The 24,317-nt window shown below is 44.9% G+C and overlaps 1 long non-coding RNA gene across 2 annotated transcripts in view; it reads left to right on the forward strand.

The window, feature by feature from the left end:
- The window catches only part of LOC148685303 (uncharacterized), a 32,762-nt gene that overhangs the window by 4,061 nt on the left and 4,384 nt on the right, over window positions 1-24,317 (forward strand). Inside the window, exons 2-3 of one of the 2 annotated variants that reach the window (XR_015950522.1) lie at window positions 19,717-20,444; window positions 22,606-23,705. This is a non-coding gene — a long non-coding RNA (uncharacterized LOC148685303). Of the gene's footprint in view, window positions 1-19,716; window positions 20,445-22,605; window positions 23,706-24,317 lie in introns of those variants that run through there. The other variant, XR_015950523.1, reaches the window with a different exon arrangement.

The following is a 24,317-nucleotide window of genomic DNA, read 5'->3' on the forward strand; positions in this document are numbered from 1 at the left end:
GATGTGTTATTTATTTTTAAATCCTCTTTGAGAACATCACTCTCCTGCCTCAAGAGTTGTCCCCAAATGCGCTCTTAAGTTCAAGGGCCCTGCTTTTCCTCACAGTGATACAGAGGATGGTGCCGTGTGTACCATTCACCGAGGGTGTCCGGCGCTGTTTACAGAACGAAACTGGCTGAAACCCAAATACTCCGACTTCACTCCTAGAGTTTGTGCTGCCCGGTTGGAATCCGGAGCGGCGCCCTTTTCCTCCTGAGCCAGACCAACGGCTATCCTCCTTATCCATTACAGCTTGCTGTCCTAAGGGCGTTCCTTGGAGAGGAAGCCCCATCGAAATCAATGGGCTTTTTAGCAAGCGGGCCTATTTCAGACCGTCTCCTGGAGCCTAGAGAGAGATAGGAAGGTCACGAATGTAGGTGAAAACGCATAGATGTACACTTTCCTTTATTTTTCCAGATGTGGGGGAAGTAACCAGCTGGAGCAATTTTATTTTTGTATATTTATCCGTCGGCGCGGGATGTCTGCAAGATCTGCATTGACGCTTTCTTAAAAGAGATCTTCTAGCTCGTTGGAATGGATTTGCAAAAAGATCGATCCGAGGAGGGAGGAGAAAGCGGCAAAGATTTATATATATACACACAGAGAAATATACGTTTCTGCAGATAAACGTATGCCCCAAGTGTTTGCAAGCGCTGTTCCTTGCTCCGCGATATTTTTTTTGTCCTAAAAAGAATCGAAGAATTATTTCCCCACCCCGCCTCCTCCTTTTCCCCCTGCAGGTATTTTTACTAGCTAATTGCTTAAGTGAAGGAGTCTTTGCTAGAAAGAAGACGTTGGGAGCGGGGAGGCGGAGGGTGGGGAGTGTAATCCGAGGCTGGAAATGTATCTGGCTAGTATTGTCAAAAGCAGATTTTGCAGGCAAAGGAAGGACGCGAGGGGGGTTGCTTCTTTGGAAAGGGGCCCGCATGTTTATCAAAGGTCAGACCACCCACCAGGAGGACGGAGTCAGACGCGCGTCCGCACTCGCTCCGGCCTCTCTGCCCTGGTTTTCATTAACACCAGGGAGCTGGTCCCGAACGAAAAAGACGCCTCCTCCCCCCCAACCCCGCCCCCTCAGTCTCCTTCTGGGTCCCTCTACTTACTCGTGTGTCCCCCCCCCCCACACACACAACCCTTGCAAAGCGATCCCATAACCGTTTACACAAGGCCGAGGGAGGTGAGCGGCACGATCCGGCTTGACCAGTTTGCTTCATCTGGAGATTACGCGAGAGACAGATATAAAATCATATATATATGGTAACATGTTCCAACTTCAAGGTGTTGACAAGGAATTGCAGTCGAGCGAGGGGAGGTGGAAGGGAGCTGGATAGATTTTTGGCAGAGCTCTCCAGAAACGCAGCATCAAGCTTTCCAACGTGGGCAGAGGAGGAGGAGGGACCTTCTCACCACCTTCCTCGGTTGTTATGATCATCCACTCTCTGTGGTTTTACCCCGGCTTCATGAACAGCTGCCTGGAAGAGTGAGAACTGTCTGCATGTTCTAAATCCATCCATGCAGGTTCTCCCTCTTGCAATCCACTTTAGCTAATCCGGAGTAACCACCGCTGATTGTTGCCACACTTTTTATTTATTTTTATTTCATTTAGATATCACCTTTGCCTGCAAGGAGCTCAAACCGGTGTATGTTGTTCTTCCTTCCCCCTTTTATCCTCACAGCGCCCCTGTGTGGTAGGTTAGGCTGGAAGAGAGTGACTGTCCCAGAGCTTCATGGCTGAGTGAGGATTTCAACCATGGTCTTCAAGGTCCTATTCCAACACTCTTAACTTTACACCAGTATATGAATATTACGTAAGCCTGCTGGGCCTGTGCACCCGTTGGAACCAGTTTCAGACCTACTCAACTACCATTCAGCTGTGAGGAACATGGAAAGCTACTTCATACGGAGTCAGACTATTGGTCTGTCTGAACTCTGTACTGCCTATACAGACCAGCAGCAACTCTGCAGGATTTCAAACATGGGTCTCCTTCAGCCCTGCCTGGGGATTGAACCTGGGACCTTCTGCATGCAAAGCAGTTGCTCTAACACTGAGTCAAGTCCCTCCCCTCCCTTCAAGAGAGGGCAGCTGTTCCAGGATTATTTAGATGCAGCTCTCACTGATTTCAATGGGACCTGCTTCTGGGTAAAGGTGCCTAGTTTAACAATAAGGTCTGGGATAGATCCGACTACTCTGAAAGAAACTAAGGCAAAGGATGTCCTCTTTACTGTGCATTCATGATTATTGGTGCTCAGATGGTATCAGGGCTGTTATACATGATCCCGTTTTCAATATCGTTTTTGCCTGCAGACGCTTTGGGATGGGCACACTGCTTCATTTCTATACATCTCCCATAACTCCCTGCTGAATCCCTGGAACTCTTCATACCACAATTTTTCCCAGTTTATTTTTTTCTCCCTCGTGCTTATTTTGCACTATTGTGCAGCAGTGCCTCTCTAGGGTGCAATAATGCCGCAACACTGGGGACACATTGCAGAACAACTCACAACACAGAATGATGTGAGGGTCATCTAGTTCCTGGGGGTCATCTGGTCCAACCCCCTGTAATGCAGGCATCTCAGCATGTTGCAGAATACGCCCACGAAAGAACACCATTCTAGAGGGGCCTTATGTCCCACCTCCAAAACACAGCATTTTGCTAGCAGCAGTGGGGAAATTATTGTGTCGATGACTTTAAACCAGGTTCAGAGGCAGTGTACCTCTGAATACCAGTTGCTGTGGAGCAGTAAGAGAGGTCTGTTGCTTGTGGCCTTTTCTGAGGAATTTACTGTTGGATGTGTTGGGCTTGCACTGAAGGCTGGTGTCTCTGCTTGGGAAGGAGTAGATAAAAAAAACTCCAAGCTTCCAAAACTGTCCTTTAACTTGCACTGATTTTCCCTTAAGTGTTAGACCAGGGGTCAGCAACCATTTTCAGCCATGGGCTGGTCCACCGTCCCTCAGACCATGTGGTGGGCTGGACTATATTTCTTTGGGGGGGGGGAAATGAACGAATTCCTATGCCCCACAAATACCCCAGAGATGTATTTTAAATAAAAGCAAACATTCTACTCAGGTAAAAAACACCAGGCAGGCCCCACAAATAACCCAGAGATGCATTTTAAATAAAAAGACATATTCTACTCATGTAAAAACACATTGATTCCCGGACCATCCACGGGCCAGATTGAGAAGGTGATTGGGCTGCATCCGGTCCCCGGGCCTTAGGTTGCCTACTCCTGTGCTAGACTGGTACTCAGAAGAATTGCTGTCCTCATTTCCTACTTCTATCTTCATCCTCACCTTGTGGGAGGAGACATCTTTGTATGTCTCTCCTGCTGACACGTTTCAAGGCACCTCCACCTGACTTAGACAGAACCAATATATTTCTTACTAAGGATGTATTTCCTGTAATAAACATAGCTTTCTTGTTTTCCTAAACTTAGAGCCTCAGTGTGTTTATATTCAAGGTAGTGTGTGGTCACACCAAGGAAGGATTTCAGTACATACTTTAAGGTTTCTGCTGATACAACTCCAAATGACATCTAGCTTGGGGTTTCCTAAACTTGGGTCACCAGCTGTTTTTGGACTACAATTCCTATCATCACTAGCTTGCAGGACCAGTGGTCAGAGATGATAGGACTTGTAGTCCAAAAAGCAGGAGAGCCAAGTTTGGGAAACCCTGATCTAGCTGGCTTCTGCTGTAAGCAGGATGCTGGGCCACTGGTCTCGTTCCAAAGAGCTCCACACGAAGTGATAGAGAGGAAAGGGGCCAAGTCCAACCCTCTGCTCACTGCAGGACTTACAATGCAGAATATGATGGCACATCAGTGTACACTGAAATCCTTCCTTGGAGGAGGACACTTTATCCCAGATGTAATCTCACGGAGATTTAAATATGGGGGGGGGAGAGAGAGGGAAGCCTAAATTTTTTATTGGAAGTACATGTCGGACAGGGAAAATCCTACTTCCAGCAAAGTAAAAATCCATACCTGCATTTTAATTTCTGCAAGAGAGAGACAAAGGAAAAAAGGTTTCCTCTCCCCAAGTGGGATGAAGGAAGAGGAGGAGGAAGTGAGGTCAGCAACCCTGAGAGTTTCAGACTAACACTTGGAGAAAGGTCAGTGCAGGTTAGGTCAGAAGGACAGTCTAGGAAGCTTGGATGTTCCTATCTCTATCGACTTTCTCCCCATGCAAACCCTCCAGCCTTAATAGAAGCTAAGTTGCATTCCAAAACTTCATTCAACAGATGGCCCTGGCCCACAGTGCTTCACAGTAGGCCATAGCTCAGTTGGCAGAGCATCTACTGTACATGCAGAAGGTGCCAGGTTCAATCCCTGGAAGGACTGGAAGAGCAGCCTACCTGAAACCCAGGAGAAGTCACTGCCAGTCCATGTAGGCAATACTGAGCCAGACTGACCAGTGATTCTGAAAAAAGGCAGCTCCCAGTATTCCTATTCATGGCTCTCTCTGTTCCCACAACAATCCCTGTGGTGAAAGTTATTACCCTGTAATTTCCTCAAAGCCCTCTTATTTGTAATGGGATCTCCCATATGCAACTCAGGCCTTCCTTGAGCCTGTAGACCACAATAGAGAGTGCATTTTGTTGTGTGTGTTCCGTCCCCCCGTCCCCCCCCCCCCGATGAATGTGGAAGAAAATTAAATATCAGCACAGATCAATATAGGCAGCAAAACTTGATGATGAAAAATTGTCATTACTTTTGCAGGGCCTGCTGTTGTTGTAAATTCGTACTCTGCCCATTGATTTCATTTACTGTACTGTATATTCCTGCGTATAAGACTACTTTTAACCCAGGAAAATCTTCTCAAAAGTCGGGGGTCGTCTTATACGCCGGGTCGTATTTCTTATACGGCGAGTATATCCCAAACTCTATATTTTAACTGGAAAAGTTGGGGGTCGTCTTATACGCCGGAGGAATATACGGTATATCTAATACCTGTATTACATGTTTTATCCTATTAGCCCCTGTGAGTGACCTGTTTGTGAGAGTTTAAGCTTTGTCTGTGTAGGTTAATAAAAACCAGAGTCTTGTAGCACCCTAAAGACCTATAAATTTATTATGATATGTCTAGTGCCTAGTATTGTCCTGACCATAACACAGGTGAGGAAGCAGGGTGGGCAGCATGTTAACAGTGGAATTAAGCCACCATGAAGTGCAATGAGTACAATACATTACTACTCGATTATTAAATTGCTTCTGTACATTATTTAAAACAACATTTCTGAATTACTTTTCGTCATATGAGATTCCAGGGTGGTGCGCAGCGTAGAAGGACAATTCAACAGGATACAAAACAACTGAAATAAAGACAGCACATCAGAGCTTAAATGTAGGCAAAATAAGCACAACAGCCATCGTTGATTTATAAGGGGCAACATTTTAGCATTGGCAGGGCAGGAACCCCTTGTCTCTATTCATGCCCAACCTGACAAAAGCAAATGTGTGTTTCTGCATGCACATCACTGGCAAGGGGAGAGGGGAGCGCCTTCCTTGTGAAATCACCCATCCCCCCCCCCAAAAATCACCTCCCTTCTGCCCCTCTTACATCCAATTTATTCTCCTCTCTTTCTCATCTCTCTTTACCACCCCCTCCCTCCCCCCGTATTTATATCCCTGATTATGGGGTTATCATAACTGGAATGCTTTGCAGAGTTGCTGGCGGCGTCCCAAATCTCTGTTCCATTCAAAGGCAAAAGACAAGAGACAAGGAGAGGGGGAGGGAGGGAGGAATTGCGACAGAAGTGGAGAATTGGAAGGGGCTGGGGAGAAGTTCCTCTGAAACACTTCTCCAAAAGTGTGTCCCCCCCACCCACGCAATCTGCGTGTGTGGCCCACGCTGCTTTATCTCGTTCCAGCTCCCGAGGCTTAGCCTGGAATCTTGCTCTGAGGAGGGGGTGGGGAGGGTCGCCCTGCCAGCAGCCCTTTCCAGAGCGTGTAAAACGGATCCACCGCCAACGTGGATCTTGGAAGATCTCTCTCAGTTGGTGGTGGAGGGAGGCGGGGGTCAGATTTCTAGGATCTCACTGGACGGGATGGAAACACGCGACCCACCAGCCCTATCAAAGCTGCAATCCTTGGGGGTGGGGAGGGAACCACTCAGTTTTTCCTGGGAGGAAGCCCCATTGAACTTGTTGAGGGAAGCTGGAGCGTATGAAACTGCCTTAGTCCATCTAACTCCGTATTGTCGACACTGACTGGCAGCGAGTCTTTCCAGAGCTTCAGGCACAAGACATTCCCGGCTCCGCCTAGAGATGCTGGGGATTGAACCCGGAGCTTTTCCCGTGCAAAACATGTACTGTTCCACAGACAGAGATACGGCCCTTACTTACGAGTAGACACGGCTAGGATCGCGCTATAAGCCGATCAAGTTCAGGGCCGCTAAGAATATGGAAATAAAGTTAGCGCACGCTTATTGGGGAGGACGGCTTGAGTTCAATGGAGCTTACTTCTGAGTAAACCTGCATAAAATAGGGATTTGCCTGTCAATCGACTTAGCTCCTGCTCTCCTCCCCGCCTCTCCTCCCTCCCCGGGCAAATCCTTGGACAGAGCTGGAAATAAGACCCAACAGATTACTTAAGTGATGGTTCGTGTGTCAGGCGCTGTACAGACAAAAATAAACAAGAGAGGCTGTCGCGGGTCTAACAGTCACTAAACGGCCTCCTGCAGCCAGCACAAATCTCTCTCCGGGAACTGACAACCCATGAAAAGTTTTGAGCGGGGTTTGAGCGAGATTTTGTGTTTGCAATGACCGATTAATCCGTCCGTAGTTTAGCATCGCGTTAGAGGATGAGATCTTACATTACATAGCTGCCAAGTTATCCCCTTTTTTAAGGGATTTTCCCTTATGCTGAATAGGCTTCCTCGCGAGAAAAGGGAAAACTTGGCAGCTATGTACATTAGATGCCACCAGCTTGAGTCTTGCTGAGGGAAGAGATCGGTTCTTTTCCGACCAGCATAGAAGAACACGAGTTTCATTGCGGGAAAATCAATCTAGGCAAACAGTGGCAGGGTCAGTGGGAATAGAATCGCACACGCATGGCTCTTATGGATATCTATTTATTTTAAAAGAATACAGTGCAGCGAACGGATTCACCTTACCGATTCTATGCTTTATATGCGTGGCAGGCCAACTCTGAGAACAGACCTTCGTAGAAAAAGGAATCTGTTTATGTATTGAGCCTCTGGGATTTTCTGAATTGTATTTCACTTGCTGTGACGCCTCTTTGAATGGGGCTCGTGGGCGGAAAAGCGAAGGATATGAATTACTTACTGAAGCTGCAGTCCTATAGACCTGGGATCGAGTCTCATTGACCTCAGCTGGGCTTTGTTCTGAGTAGACCTGCATAGGATTGCGCTGTTGCAGGAAGAGTGTCTAGAACGACAGCACAATGCTATTCAGAAGGAAACCTGCCTGTTTGATTCAAACGGGCTTGCGCACACGCAAGTGCGCATAGGATTGCAGCCTCACTTTTCATTCATTAGGCTTAAAGTGCATAAAACAAATCCTATCAAGGCTGTATTCTCCATGGTGTTTGATGATCTATTTATACATTTTCCGGTTCTTATTATGTTTCCCTTTTCACTCTCGGTTCTTCTTAGATTTCCCCCCCGCATCTTAGAATAAGCCCCCCCCCTCCATTTTTTCTATTCTGCACTCGAACCCATAAAATTCCTTCACACAAACAAACACGTGTTCACCTCCTTCCACCAATCAATAGAGGACAAGGGGTTTCAACTGATGTTCTAGATTCACCCCCTCGTCCTTATCTCCCCAAATACCTATGATGTGAATATATTTGGATCAATCTGTTGTGTGTCTGTGTGAGGTTTTGTGATGCGTGCGGGGTGTGTGTGTCCTAAATCAATTTACTTTATTTCATATGTGCGTGGGGTATCAGCGAACACGTTTAAGATTGGAGAGATATTCATTAGTGTGAAACATACCTATTTTGTATGAAATGGGTTGTGGACTGTGCTGGTACTTTAGCTGAAGCATAAATAAATGAAGGGACATTAAGAGACAAAGGATTATCTATATCTATATCTGTCTGTCTGTCTATCTATCTATCTATCTATCTATCTATCTATCTATCTATCTATCTATCTATCTATCCATCTATCTATGTATTCTGCACACCCCGAAGAAAGCAGCCCGTGTGCGTACACGTGTACACGTGAATGATTCATTACATCCGTGTGTGTGTAGATTTAACTCTGAAATCCCCCTGAGTAAGCATACGTACTTAGAAAAGATATTTCCGTGAGGTCAACGGGCGCGTGCCTTGAGGTTTCAGCTTAACGCAGCGGTGGGCAGTAGGTCTTCTGCTACATAGAACCCTGTAAGAGGGGGATAGGAAGGGAAATCAGAAATCTGCTCCACTTTACCTCATGAGAAAGGGACAGAAACACATCTCAGAAGTGTGGCCTGCAACTTGGAAACAAACCTTTACGTCCCAGCCCTCCTTTGATTGTCTAAGAGGAAACGGTCGGCTTCTTTCTTGTGTGTTGGAAATGATTTCAACAAGGGTTTTTTTTTTATCTTCCACGGTGTGCGCGTCTGAAGTCTTGGTCTAGGCGAGTTTAGAGAAGGATAGCAAGGCGCCGGCTAAATGGACATCCATTCAAGCAAAATAAGGATCAGCATTTATTTATTTATTTTAAAGTAAAGTTTGCAAATAAACTGCATCTTCTCGTTCCAGAGTTATTTTGGAGGGATCTGATGGTTTGTTTTCTGCCTAGTATCAGGTCATATCGGCCTCTTCTAGTGAGAATGTATTTGCCGCAAGAGGTCGATTTTCAGCTGGTGTTAAAGAGAACAAAGGGAACCATTTCGTGATTTGTCTGACAGCTAAATAAACTCCATCCTCCTCTCTCACACACCCCAGTCCTTTTCACTTTATAAAGCGTATTCCACCTTCGTTGCTTGATTTCTGAACCGGCGCGGGAAATCTTATTGCACGCCATGAATCTGACAAAGTGGTATGATTGCCACTGCTTACAACAAACACCTCGATCCTCGCCTTGCGCGTTTCTTCTCTGCATCTATAGAGATTGTAAGGGCACCCGGGTTTCCCCGCCCCCGCATCTCTGTTTGATGGGGAAAAAATCACTAATATACTTCAAACGCTGGTGCGATTATTTAAATAATATAGACATTCAGGAAAAATATGTAAGGTTTCTAGGGCATGCTTTGTCCAACAACAGTTTCCTTTTTGTCGTTCCTGAAAATGGTAGGATTTAAGAGTAGACTGACAGGGGGTTATGTAATTCTCCTTCTCCGTCAGCACCGTTAGATATCCAGAGAATAAATTAAGCATAGTTTTACAGCAATGGCAGCATGGTAAACTGTGTGCGTGCGTGCGTAAAAAAAAACTTATGCAAAATATACTAACTTTATTGAGGATAGTAGAAGAAAATGGTTGGAAGAAGCTTGCAAAAGATCCTTATAGAATATGGCTTGTTTGTAGACGCTCTGCTATTTCGCCAAGTCAATTGTGCCAAATCTGTGAAGGCACCTGCTCTGGAAAACAACCTGCGCCGTTTTGGTGAAGAATACACCAAACATTAGAGTTTTATTTTTATTTATGCTTTGAAAACTACAACAAAAGGGGGGCGTTGGATGAATAAAATAGAGGGGCGGGAAATATGTTTATGTACCCGTTGACCTTTCTGTTTAAACCATATTTTGGATCTCTGTTTTGGATCTTTGGAGCTTTGAAACCTATGGGCGTAAGCTTCTGCATTCTTTTAAAAGTCCCTCGCAATCTCTGAGAATTATTCCCAGAGAAATTCCCCAAAATCCAGGTGTTAAATGCATTTTAAAAGGGGGGTGATTTAGACGGTGCATACCCAAATATGGAGATTTATTTCCTTGAAGGAACGAAGCAACACCCTGTAATGTATAAAACAACCTGTGTTCTGATATAATGATGTTCAGATCTTGCTCCCCCTTAGCTGACACCTAACGGTCTATCGAAACATTCTAAAGAAGTCTAAGCATTCTATAAATATCTCCCGTGATATTTGTGGGCTGGCTACTAAAAGAAAAAAGACTCGATTTCCATGTTTTTAAGTAGCAATACCACTTTCCAATGCTCAAAGTAATAATAAATTAATCCTTACAAAGTCATAGCTGCCAAGTTATCCCTTTTTTAAAGGGAAATTCCCTTATGCTGAATAGGCTTCCTCGTGAGAAAAGGGAAAACTTGGCAGCTATGTACAAAGTATCAGTTAATTCGCCAAATCACACATTAAATGGGATTTCATGGGGCAACTCTTGTGGGTCAGTGTCCGCTGCTGATAACACATTTTTTACTCGGTCATTTAAAAAAAAATCTGTTTAATTAGGTTCGTATTTTTCGTTAAAAGCTCCTCAAAAACGTCCTGAGTGCTGGGGCACTCTTAGTTGTTAATCGGTTGCTCGTATTAGAGAGCAGCCATTAAACTGAGATTCTTCTCTCAACAAAAGTTAAGTGGAAACAAATTGGTAACAAATCAGCGGGACTTAACCTTCCACGTAAATATCTCTCGGACTGAGAGGTCGAATCCCTTTCTTGCTGGTTCTTTGAGGTGGGTGGGAGAAGACGGAAATTGTTTAGATTTCAAGCACGACTCCGTTAAATCTATTTATTTCAATGGACCTACTCTGAGCAAATCTTAGTGGGCTACCGCCCACCTTCTCGGGAATGAAAGCGAGAGTGCTCCGTGGCTTAGCCAACTCTGACACAAGCGAGTGCAAATCCACGAATCCAAAAATAATAATTATTTGGAGTCCATTAAGTCTCGAGATTCCGCCCCCCCTACTTACTCGTCCTCCTTCCCTCCCCCGTTTTTCTTACCACACGCAACTACAGAAAGGGCAAATCTGAAAATATTCGAGCCATGGAAGGTGTTAATAAAACGTGTCACTTCGCTCTCCAAGTCTGTGTGTGGTGGTGGAGATTGGGGGTGGGGTGCGTGCGTGCGTGTGTTTAAGAAAACAAAGCTCTTTGCTTATCTTGAGAGAAAGAAAGAATTTTGCGCACACTCAGCTTTCTTAAAAAAAACGATATAATACTGCGTTGCACAGGGAGATATGTGAACCTTTCTGATGTGAACCAAAACATCAGACAAACTCTTACGGAACGTAGTAGTCAGGCAAAGAAGCGTTGATATATTCATGATGTTGCAGGTTGTGTTCATAACGAAACCGGTTGTGAACCTGCAACACAAAGGATTAATTCCAGGGTTGAGGGAAGTACCATGGGCCAAGCTAGAGAGTTTCCAATTCCTGAGCTCACCTTGACCATTTCAACTTCACATCCATATAATGGGTAGAACAGAGCTACCTGGCCGGCTCGTAATGCGTGCAGGAGACATTCTGAAGTTCTGTTCGGAGTCTCAAGGCATAGTGAAATGGGAACTGATCATTAGTGTTAAAAGAATCTGAGTCTTCAAACCAGCAGAAGTTAAACTCTTCCCCTAGTTTTGTGTATTAAGAAAGTTTGCGCATCCAGGCTGCAATACAACAATTGCTTGGGAATAAGTCCCATTGAGTATAGCAGGGCTTACTTCCAACACTTACTTCTGGGATAGGGTCAGTGGCAAAGCATCTGCTTTGCATGCAGAAGGTCCCAGATTCAATCCCTGCCATCTCCAGGTAGGGATGGGAGAGACCCTTGTCTGAAACGCTGCCAGTCAGTGTAGACAATAGTAATACTGAGTTAGATGGACCAATGGTCTGGCTCATTGGAAGGCAGCTCCCAAGTTCCTAAGCATGTGCAGTATTGCCCTGTGCTTTTCAGCTTCCTCTGGATCTTGGCAGGATGCAGTTACAACAATATGTTTATTGCGGAGACTAACAAACTAGAAATTTTTAATTCTTATTTCAAAGCTTTTCGGCTTCTGCCTTCTCCAGTTGCTCTGATCAAAATGATGCTGTTTCCAAGGTGGCAGTTAAAGAGCTTTGAGGCTGCAGCTCATCGATGCTGGTACTGCCCTCCAGGTCGAGCCCATGTTATTGTGTCCAGAGTGTACAACCAGAGGTTCTCCCTTTTTCTTAACTTTGTTGGACCTGTTGGCCTATCTACAGCAATTACTGTTCCATAATTAGTTACTTTTTTATACACACACAAACGCTGCACGCACACATTTACCCTTGCTACTAGCTGATAATAGATGATTGATAGATAGATAGATAGATAGATAGATAGATAAGATAAGATATCTGGTTCCTCTTTCTATTATGATATTAGTAACTAGGGAAATACATTTGTCCTGGGTGAGTCTAATGGTTGCCAAACTTGTCTCTTCCCCTTCCCCTTTGGTATCTTCTGCTCTTTAGCAAGTTCTCCCCTCACAGATAATACATTCTTTTCTTCCTTGAACAAGTATCCAACAAAGGCATTTTTGTTCTATAAAAACCTCGACGTGAAAAAACCTGGACCATTAACCTGATGTCCTCCCCAATTCAAATAATTCCACAGGTCTGGGTACAAACCTGTTCCCAGGTTTGGCGAAAGCAAAAGGCCCGAAATTTATTTCGCCTTGAAGTTATTTAAAACATGGCAGCCAGGAGCCAAAGCGAAGCCTATTCAGCATAGGAAGGAAGGAAGCCTATTCAGCATAAGGGAAAATCCCTTTAAAAAAGGGATAACTTGGCAGCTATGCCCCTTTGCATCCCATTGTTTTCAATGGGGACTCGAACACCTGCACCACTCACTTCCTATTGAAGTCAATGGGGCTTAAAGCTGCGATCCTATATTCACCTCCTAGGGAGACTCAAGTCCTTTTTAACACACTGATGTTTACTTCGGAGGAGACATGGTTAGGATCGCGCTGTAAAACATGCGGGGCGTGGCCTAGACCGTGCCCTGCGAGGGTGGGGTGTGTGCGCGCGTGCTTGTGTGTGTGAAGTAACGGGACGAAGAAAACCACACCGTTTAGGAGCAAAATATTGACAGATCTCTCATTTTAGAAACTGCAATTATATTAATGACTGGAGAGTTTCTTTCTTTTCAAGGGGGAAGGGAAGTTACTCTCTCCGTTTTCAGTCAAATGACAGGATTATTCCATGTTTACCTTTATCCTGAAGTGGGACGAGGTGGGGGCGAGGTAGAGAGACAAGCAAACCATATTAATAACCCAGGATATGAAATAAAATAAAGTGATATGAAACTGCTTCCCATAATCTCCCTCTTTCCCCTTGAATATTTCCTCGTTCTTTTCCCCCCAAAAGCTAAATTTATAATTTTATAGTTTTGTGTTGTTGTTGTTGTTGTTGTTGTTGTTGTTGTTGTTAGCAACCTCAAAGGCAGGTTCTACAAACCTTCTAGTTTCTCTGAGGAGGGCTTAATTTGTGCCAAACCTCTCCAAAGTTGATATCCAGAACGCTCGGGACGATTCATCTGGAAACATGTGGTGAAATAATAGCAATCAAGAAAGGGGCCTCTGGCATGATAAAAGTCTGTAATTTTACTTGTTGCTTACTGTTGAAACAATTGCTTTCTCAAAATTTATCTTCTGTAACATGGAAAAAAATAAGTATTTTTTTTAAAAAAGAAAATGGTCTCTGAGTCTTGTGCAGAGCGTCTTCATAGAAAAAACAGGAAGTTGCCTTCATCTAACTCAGTAGTGTCTGCACACTGGCTGGCAGGGGCTCTCTTCCAGCGCTACCTGGAGATGCCAAGGATTGAACCCAGGGACCTTCTGCATGCAAAACAGATGGCCTCATCTGAACTTCGGCTTCTTCGCCTCATCAGGTTGACGTCATCCTGTCTCTAAGATGAAGGAGACGGACTTCCCAGACCACCTGAATGGCTTCCAAGTGGACACCTCTCTTAGAAATTAGTAGGGTTGCAACTGAACTAAAGGCATTTTTGACAATGATTAATAAAACTTTTAGTCGATTAACTATAAAGTGAATGGCTAAGGCAATATTTCCGAAGCACCCTTCTCTTTTTAGGTGATGCACATATCTGGCGTATCTGGCATATTCTCAAAAGAGGCATTGCCTCTTAGGTGAGAGGAAGGTGGGAATGTCTCCATTAAGATTTAGTTCAGTATTTTTATTTAAAACAATACTTTTCTTTAAACGAACAAAAAAGTAATGCTCCAGTAATTGAGAACACATTTTTAGTGGATTCTGCTTGGGACAAGATTAGAGAACATACTATCTACTGCTGAAATGTTTAATCGATTAAACTAGCTGATTAAACATTGCCGTTAAGGACTCATGTTATTTGCTGTTGTCATAAGAAGAAAGAGAAATTGGGAAATACACGTGGGGGAGACAGGGAGAGAGACCGAGAGAGAAACTAAAGGTAAAGGTACCCCTGACCATTAGGTCCAGTCGTGACCGACTCTGGGGCTGTGGCGCTCATCTCGCGTTATTGGCCGAGGGAGCCGGCGTACAGCTTCCAGGTCATGTGGCCAGCATGACAAAGCCGCTTCTGGAGAACCAGAGCAGCTCACGGAAACGCCGTTTACCTTCCCGCTGTAGGTACCTATTTATCTACTTGCACTTTGAGGTGATTTCGAACTGCTAGGTTGGCAGGAGCTGGGACTGAGCAACGGGAGCTCACCCCGTCATGGGGATTCGAACCGCCGAGCTTCCAATCGGCAAGCCCTAGGCTCTGTGGTTTAACCCACAGCGCCACCCGTGTCCCTCGAGAGAGAACCTAGGTACAGGTATATTATCCACTTCTGGGAATACTGAATGAAACAGACAAGAAACGTTTTCCAGCAGAAGCTAATTATTCTTGCATTCTGGATATTCTTATGCAAAGGGGAAAATACCTCTACATGTTGGGGTGAAATATTATCTGACAGGTGGGGGTGCTGAGCCTTCTGAAAACTCATCTCTAGCTGTCCCTAGCTGGCGAGGAGGAATTTAAACAGCTCCCATCCACAACCTAGTTAAGCCCAAACATGTGAATTCACACAACCCTATTGTACTGACGCATAGTTAAATCTATGGGACTTCGCATTCGGGTGCTACACGCATTCTGCTGACAACACGCAGCAGTGGTTTCATTTATTCCAGAACCATCTTTTGCCACATACACAAATTCAGGGCTTTCCCTTGAATTCGTAGTCTCTCCACTATCGCCCTTGGTTCTACAGTCACAATCATTACAAAGGCGGCTTAGAGCTCGCGCTTTCTCCATAAACACCAAGGGAAGCTAAGAGGCAGACAGGCTGTCAAAAGACGACTTCCCAAGGTGGCAGATCCCGGTTAAACTACTTGCGTGTTCGCTTGGTTTAAGCTCAGCGGGGCTGTTCTGGAGAAAAGGGAGTAAGGCAAACTGTGAGGACTCTCTGGTTAGGGGCACTTGCACGTTCCGGACAGAGCCTAGCACACGCTGGAACCAAAATAAATATGGATGAGGAGGAGGGCGGCAGTATGTTGCGCTCAAGATTAAGTAGCGCGGGCAAAGAGGCGCGCTGGAGACGACAGACTTGGTGAAAAGCCCATTAAGATCTGTAACGATTAAGCGGTGAACGCTTGCAGATCCGTTTCTGAATTTCCCCCTAGAAACAGAATTCGAAATGACAGGAAGGGCAAAACTAGCTTTTAAGAAAAGGGGGGGAAATCCACTTCTGTTTCCCATTTCTCCCACCCTACTCATTTCCTCCCTCTTCCCCCCTAAAGCAAACGAGAAGAGCTTTGTCAGTGCTTAAAGGAGCCATTCCAAAACCAATTAGAACCCCTTCGTCCCGTTTGTATGTATTGTTAAGGCATCTGGGGAGAGCGCGCGTCAGATCTGCCGCCCAACCATTGAGAACGCTGAAAAGGAGACTCGGACGAGGTTGGAAAACAAATACACGCGGCCAGTTATGAAGCCCAAGCCGGAGAGCCTGGCGGCGGGAGAAATAGTAGAAGCTGGCGCGGGTGGGGGAAGTGTCGGAAGGCGGATTTCAGACAGCGGAACCGCGGGATTCCTGTCCTGAAACCCATCCCGGGGAATAATAGGCAAAATGCTAATTTCATTGCTGCTTCTGCTGTGAAGAATGCCAGCAGTTACGCACAGAGCCTCTGCTGGCTTATTTATTTACGCGCAGCGCAGTTCTGTACAGGGCTACTCTGGAGTAAGCCCCCATGGAGTACTTGATTCCCAAGTAAGTATGTGTAAGGGTCTTGCCTACTTTCGATCTTAAGAAAATAATGATAATATCGTGGCTTTCGTTACAATATCCGGAAGGTTTAAATGTAATCCACAAATGTATAATCCCCTTTCGGGAAATGAGTTGAGAACAGAGGAAACGGCCTTCTTTCGAGCTGAATCACGGATCCTCCGTCTAGCACAGAACACTGACTGGCAGCAGAGATTCAAAAGGGTGGGAGGCGTGAACCTGGGAATTTCTGAATAGAAAGCGTGTATTTTACCACTGAGCTGTCTCTCCCACAGCTCTGTGGTAGGAAAACGAGATATAAATGGATAGAGAGCGCCCAGTTTCATCGTCTGCAGAATTAGGGAACAGCCACAAACACCGTTGTGCTTCTCAGGGGTCGCACAACAACACACAGATCTCTCCTGCGTGGAGTTGCTTTCTTTCTGGTTGGTTTGCTGTTTGCGGAGAAGTTCAGCATAGCCCTATAGCCTGCGCTTATTTCGATCCTCATAGACAGAAGACCCACACGACACATTTAATGCACCTCCAAAGCTCATTTAAAACACATTGCTTCCCGCCGCCCCCTGCAAATCATGGGAACTATAGTTTGATAAGGATGATAGGGACTGTAGTTCTGGGAGGGGGGAAACTACAGTTTCCAGGATTGTTTTGGGGAAGTAACGTGCTTTAAATGTTCGCTGTGTGCTGGAAGCTGGAAGCTGGAAGAGAGCGTACTCAAGATTACTTAGTGCACGTTAGTTACTAAAAAAAGATTATTCCCGTGCTCATTGTGGTTAAATTGTATATTTCCCTGTCTTTTATTCAGTGGGCGTCTATAGGTAAAGCGTGGTGTAGTGGTTAGAGTGTCGGACTAGGACCTGAGAGACCAGGGTTCAAATCCCCACTCAGCCATGAAGTTACTGGGTGATTTTGGGCCATTCATTCACTCTCAATCTAACGTACCTCACAGCATAGGAGCCAAATCCTAGAGGCCATGGGGTTAGGGGTCCTCCACAAAGTTGATGGCATTCCCATTCATATAGTGTGTGTCATGTGGTCGATTATGCAGGGCGGGGCTTACCTGGGCCCCCCACAATTTTTATTCAAGTTGGCACCCCTACCTCACAGGGTTGTTGGGAAGATAAAATGAGGAGGAGGAGGAGGAGGAGGAGGAGGAGGAGGAGGAGGAGGAGGAGGAGGAGGAGGAGGAGGAGGAGGAGGAGAACTAGCTTCTCTCTTTCTCTCTTTAAGCACTGGCTCATTTTAGGAAACGAGGGAGTAACAATTATTCCACAGCGATGACTTCGCGGAATGTAGAGACTTCATTCACAGATACTCCATAATTGCTCTGGTTGAAGCCTGCGTGGCTTCTCCAGAGCAAGTGGATTCAAGACCGTCCAGCCTCACATTTAAACACTTTGACTAAACAGCCCAGCAAAGCCCAAGGGGGAGAGAGAGGTCGCCCATTCAAGAGCTGTCAGCAAGAGATTAAAAGCCCCAGGATGGCGTTGAACCCGAGGCTTGAGTCAAGTGGTGGAAGGAGGGGCGTGCGGGGAGGGGGAGACTCTCAGCAATTCGGGCGGGGGTGGGAGGAGACTTAAGAGAAGGGGAGACAGGCGCGTTTCAGAAAGGGGATCTTTACATCGGCCTGTCAGTATCCCCTGAGCCTAACCCCAAAGTGCAGATCCACATCGCACATTTAAAGCGCATCAAATGCACCTCGAAACAACATTACTTCACCCTAGGGAATTATGGGAACCACAGTCTGTTTAAAGGGGGGCTGGAAATTGTAGCTGTGTGAGGGGGTAACTAAAGTTCAGGTGCTTTAAAGGTGCGTTGGATGTGCTTTAAAGGTATGGTGTGGAGACCTTCCTGTTCAGACAGGACTTTTGACAACAAAGGTACAGACGATGCTGATCCCTGGGCTGCTGTCAGGGCAAACAGTTTTTAAACTTCTGGCTCTAAATGTGTCCTGGTGTATTTTAATAATTGTTTTTAATTACTGTATTTTGTTTTGATTTCCGGTAGTTTGTCTTGTATACTGTCGCTTTTGAATGTTGTAAGCCGCCTTGAATCCCAGCTTGGGAGAAAGGCAGGCTTTAAATACATTAAATAATACGGTAATTAAAAATTAAGGTTTCTTGATGCACACTTCATGGTCACAGCAAAACACACACCTACATATATCCTGTATATGCAGGTTCATATGTGTCTATATTATCATAGCTCCACCCACAATAAAAGAACACAGAAAGAGAGTTATGTATACATATTAAATACACATAATCTAGTTGTGGAACTGTTCTCATGCACACACACATACCAGGAGGACAGACAAAAGACAATGCTTCTGTACACAGTGCACAGTTAGTTTATGGAACTCTCTGCCGCAAAACGTGGCCATGTCCCATTTTTCCATCGTCTTGAAAGAGGGATTAGACAGTGCAATGCCGAAGTAGGTGGGCCTCTGAGCTGAAACAGCCGGTTGTGTTCTTGCACTTCACACGTCCTATTTTAGATGCATAAAGGTCTTGTTTTTCCAGCCATCCAGTGATTAATAGATGACCAGAGGCCTTCTTGCCCTCTCTCCTAAAATATAAAGCTGGAAGGGTGGTGATGGCTGCCCAGTGGGGCGCTTCTCTGCTTATGCTCAGAGGACGTCTCGTCTCCATCATGTGAGCAAAACCCCGACATTAAAAGAGATTCCGGGGAGAAGCTCTTTGGACCAAATGTAGTCTTGCTCAGTTCCATTGACTGAGGACTCTCACCTGTCCTCCCCCGCTTCCATCCTAAATATATGCACTAAGTATCTCACACTTTACATGGGAATTCTTGGGGAGCACAGATTTTTAAGGGGAAAATACTACTACTACTACTACTACTACTACTACTAATTTATTATTTGTACCCCGCCCATCTGGCTGAGTCTCTCCAACCACTCTGGGCGGCTCCCAATCGAATATTAAACTCTGCTAAAAGCCACTACGAGACCTGGAATTGTAGTGCAAACGTTGAGTGGCGATCCACAGTTCGCTTCCCTTCCTCCTTATAATCCCAACCCTCCTTCCTTCCCAGTTTGCCAATTTATATGCTGTTCGATTCCCACCTTCCTCTAGCCATCCATTGCTCCCTCCATCTATCTCTGTTCTTCGCGCAATCACGAAGCCAAGCGGCGAAATGGTCTCTTTCTCTCTCTCTCTCCACTTGACTAACTTGGTAGGTGGCCCTGTATATTTGGGTTAATGTCGTGTTTATGTTAATGAAAAGGGGGGGGGATAAGATTACAAACAGACCACGGCATGCCCTGATTTCTGTCGCTGCTTGGTTCGTCTAAACTGTATATTTCCAGACTAATCAGTTTCGGAGAGCGAAAATGACTGTTGCCTCGAAGACCCCTCTCGCCGCCGCCCAGCACCCCCCCCCCGACATTTTCAATTTAAAAAACAACCAAGGGAATATTGATTGTGTTTCCTCTGGATATGGTGTATATCTAATCTGTTGCTATAAAGAGGAAGAGACGCACCGGGATTTTTGCACTGTTTGATTTGTTGCTTTTTTCCCTCTTTCAGGAGAGAGTGAAGGCAGAAGCGGCTTGAGGATCGCAGTAAGGATGCCTGGATGAGACCATTGAGCTCAATCACACACCGTTTTGCCCTTTACACTACAATCCGATGCACACTTCTGTAGGAGTAGGTCCGGATTGTGCTATTAAAGACACATTCATGTCACTTGAGAAAATAAGCACGTGTCTGTCTCCCATGAAAAACAGTGAGACCTCGATGTGTTTAACTTCGTCTATAGTTGGAAATGGCTCCTGATAGTTCTGTTAGACAATAATAATAATAATAATAATAATAATAATAATAATAATTCACCATGATATTACACCCACTAAAATTAATGTACCTAAATTGGCAATGTCCATTAAACCCAATGGGTCTACTTTGAGTAGGACCAGCATCTGCTACTACTTATTATGATAATTACTATAATTATTACTATTTCATCTCCAATACTCCTCTCTATTCAAATTTTATATTGATCACGTTTCCCGCCCGCCCTGCCCCCATCCTTTCAACCCTGGACCTTCAAATAAGTCGAAGCTGTCCATCATTTCAAGGCTTTCTTTTGTCATTTAAAGAAAGTACAGTAGTGGCAACGTTTCCCTGAGGATGGTGGGTTGCGGAGGACATTTATTGAAACTTCAGGATCCGGGGAAAGTCTTGGGGGCACAAGCAACGAAGGTTTCCCGGCCTCCCCCCACGCTATGATGTGCCTGGTTTTGGTGTGATCACTGGTGAGAACGCAAACATCTGAAGCAATCCCGCGCCCTTATAGGGTACTGCTTCTAAATACAGTTGTATCATAGCTGCCAAGTTATCCCTTTTTAAGGGAAATTCCCTTATGCTGAATAGGCTTCCTCGTGAGAAAAGGGAAAACTTGGCAGCTATGAGTTGTATCCGTTTTCCCTGTGCCTCTTTAGATGTGCATCTTTAGGTACCAAAAATAGCACTGCGTTCTGTATTGTACAGCTTGGATTCTTGAACGAGTGAGAGGTGTATCAGTGTATTTTGAGTGATTAAGGGGAAAAAATGGGCAGGACCTCTCCCCGCACATTGTAAATCCCCATTTACAAAGCCAAGACAACCACAAACGTTATTAAGGCAATTAAAAGATTTATGGCTGTGAATGAGAAAACATATGTAAAATCCAATGCTTTGGGTTGTATCCAACTAAATTATGCGCAGAGTAGACCCATAGAAAATAATGGGCAAGCCTAACTCAGGTCCACTCATTTGTTGAATACAACAGTTAGAGCGTTCTAAGGCAGCATAGAAATATAATATTGGTTGATTCGTTTTCAGTGGGTTTTTATACACTTTTAAAAAGTATTTCAAAGAGAAAGTCCCTTTTAGGACAGAGAGGGGAGAATATGACTATTTTAAGAAATGATCAGTAGTGGCATAGAAACAAAGCAATTAGTATTTACCAGAAAGCCATCTATACAACCATGTTCCTTTTTTCTTGTTAAAAAAATATTGACTTTAAAATATATTCCCCTGGAAAAGTCTTATCCATTTCATTTCAAAGTAATTTCTATAAACAGCAAACGAATTGCTATTGCGTAACAATATATTCATTTTCAATCCATTATGATGTATAAACAATATGAGTCACAGATCAAGCATGGGAATAAACTCAGTAATAAGTGCGGGTGGTGGTGGGGAGCCATATACATTATCTCAGTCTTCCTTACAACCACCCTGTAAGGTAGGTCAGTATTATTATGTCCATGTTGAAGAGGGAGCGCTGAGAGCTGGCAGAGGCTGCAATCCTATGCTCTCTTTTCTAAGAATACTCTCCACTGAATTCTAGCAAACAAGCATAAGACTGGGTGTCTGAAGTAAGGCTAGATTTGCCCAAGAAGCAGAAAGACACGGAGCTCTTATTTGGTGTATTCAATGGGGCTCACTTTCTAGAACACCTGCAATCCTATACCTATTTACCTGAGAGTAGATTTTACTTCTGAGCAGACATGTACAGGATTGCAACTGTTCACTGCATTTAGGATTACAGAGTTAAAGAGTTAATCCTGCCAATACCTAAACAGAAGCAAGTCCCATTCAGTTAAATAGGATTTGCTCCCCGGTAAGTGGGTAAAAGGGTTACTGTTTTTCACAGTAAATTGGATTTCAAGAAAACCGGTGGGCTTCTGTATCTTTTTTTAAAAAAAACTATTTTAAATAAAAACATTTTATAACCTAGGCGCAGTGTACTGCGATTCTCTCATACCCTTCCGCATTCCAGATGTAATGATATCAATTTAAATAAATAAGCAATTCTAATCCTGGAGAAGAATGAAAAAGGATTTTGTTTCGCTTTAACATAAGTGAAACGTATTGGTGGAGAGAGATATGGATCGTAAAACAAGGATGAGCGGACCTCAAGCTTGCGGGTTTTACTTTGGGTCGGAGCCAATATTGGTTTACTCGGAGTAGACTCCTTGAGATTCATTGGATTTGGAATTAAGTGGCAAATAGTGGTTTAGAAAGAAGGGCGGGCATGCAGTTAGAACGAAAGAACTGGGGCACCTCTGAGTCAGCGAAGAGACTTGTGGGATCTTAAAGATTACACATTTTATTATGGCTTAGGTAGACTGAAGTCCATATCAACAGAGGCAAGCCCACGTCTGAATACATCTTAGCTCAGGAATTTGTGTCCAGGACCAGACTCAAGCCCACAGACTTTCCCCCCAAAATCCATTCTTCGTTCCCCCTCTCAAGCTATCTTCGTTTCAGCAGATACATTTCGGGTGGGAAGTTGCTGTGGTTAAACAACTGGGAGTCCAAAATCCTTGGTGACCTCCTGAAATAGCATAGATACCTACAAGTAGATCCCCTTCTTCTGCTCCTGCCCTTGTTCCTGTTGATGAAGACTAACGCAATATCCTCCTGCAGGGAGTGCGCAGGTTTGGCTGCGCTCTTCAATGGAAATTGCTCAGGAGAACGACCCGCTGGATTGTGCCTTCAACGCTCTTCCTCGAAGCAGTCTTTTACATCCCCCGATTGCGGAACCGGGATGGGTGTTTCTCCTTATAGAGGGGCGGCTTTGGAAGCCCCATTGCAGTGAATCGGAAACTGCTGCGCCAGAACGCAGCTCCATAGCAGAAGCTACCGCCAGGATCGTGCCCATACTAGAATCTCCCAGATCGCTTTGCATTTGCATACCTTAATTCTGGATAACAGGAGTTTTATTTAGAGCACGGCACCGTTTCTTGGGTGCTTCCAAGGTGTCCCTAGTGCCCAGTGAAATTGTTTTAATTTCTAGAAAGGGGTAGCGATATATTGAAGCAGCATTCGGGATTTTGAGGCAAACCAGTCAAGTTCTCGCTTTGTCCCATCTAGAATCATCATCATCATCATCATCATCATCATCATCATCATCATCACCATAATCATCATCACGATCATCAATTTACCTTCCCTGCACCATGAGTTCCCCCGGCAGGTTACAACGATGTAAAATACAGAATTGAAATCAGTTAAAACAAATTACAGTCGAGAGATTAGGATGGGTCCTAAAATAGATGTTTCAGATGTTTCCCTAAAGGAAAACAAACAAGCAAACAAACAAACAAATTAGCTAGTGTAGCTAGTGAAAAGAAAAACCCTGGCATTCCTCAATTATTTGCCCCCCTGGTTAATTTAGAGCTCTCTATGGGGTGTGTGTGTGTGGTATCCATCAGTACAGAACATCTGGTAAGAAATATGTTCAGGAAAGATAGGTGCAATTCACACACACACACCCCAAAAATTCGTTACACGACATCCCAATCTATGAACAGTAAAAGATTCCAGAGGTGCCAAGGGTGTTGCCAAGAGGTTTGGTTTCCTGAGAATGAAGGTAGGAGGAGACTGTGGTGTCTTTAGGGTGTATGGTTCTTTTTGCACAGGATGGAGGGACTCACAGCATTAACACCCCACCAGATCTTTCTTCTCCACTAGTTGCATCTTTGGATCCAGCACAGAGCAAATATATGTCTCTCTGAGGTGCAAATGGTGAGTGTGTTTGGGGTGGGGGTGGGGCCAGGATTGATGTTTGGGGGGGCAGGGTCAATGTTAGGGGGGGGGTAGAACTGAGCTATCTGCAATGCGATTGATCAGTTAGTTAAGTATATTTATTCATTTACTTGATTTAGGGGGTCAGTTGCCCCCTGCCCCTCCTTGGCTACGCCCATGGGGTGGGGGCTTCTTTCCACCTTTAAGAAATGGCATGCTCTTCTTACAAAAGAGGATTATACAGAATGGAGGAGGAGAGGTCTGATAATGCCTAGTCAGCCATGCTAATCAAAGGTGTGCCAGTTTACTTGAAGGTGCAGGAGGAGGAGGTGGAGCAGTGGGAAAGGCCCACTGACAACATGACATGCAACTAATGGCAAAAGCAGAATGAGTTGGCTCTGCCTGTCATGGTCTCTAGCTCCACTTTCTGCTGGTCTCCCTGTCTTCTGCCATCACAGTCCTAAGGGGCACCAGCCACCATTAATGCCACACACACATGTCTTCACCCCTAAAAACTCAAAGGATGTTCTGGTCTCCAGAGATGAAAGCGACATGGCACGACCCATCAGCTGACAACCGTGGCCCACACAGCCTTGCTGATGCTGATTCAT

Source organism: Zootoca vivipara, chromosome 6 (genome assembly GCF_965207765.1).
Source record: "Zootoca vivipara chromosome 6, rZooViv2.hap1.1, whole genome shotgun sequence".
Taxonomy (NCBI): Eukaryota; Metazoa; Chordata; class Lepidosauria; order Squamata; family Lacertidae; genus Zootoca; species Zootoca vivipara.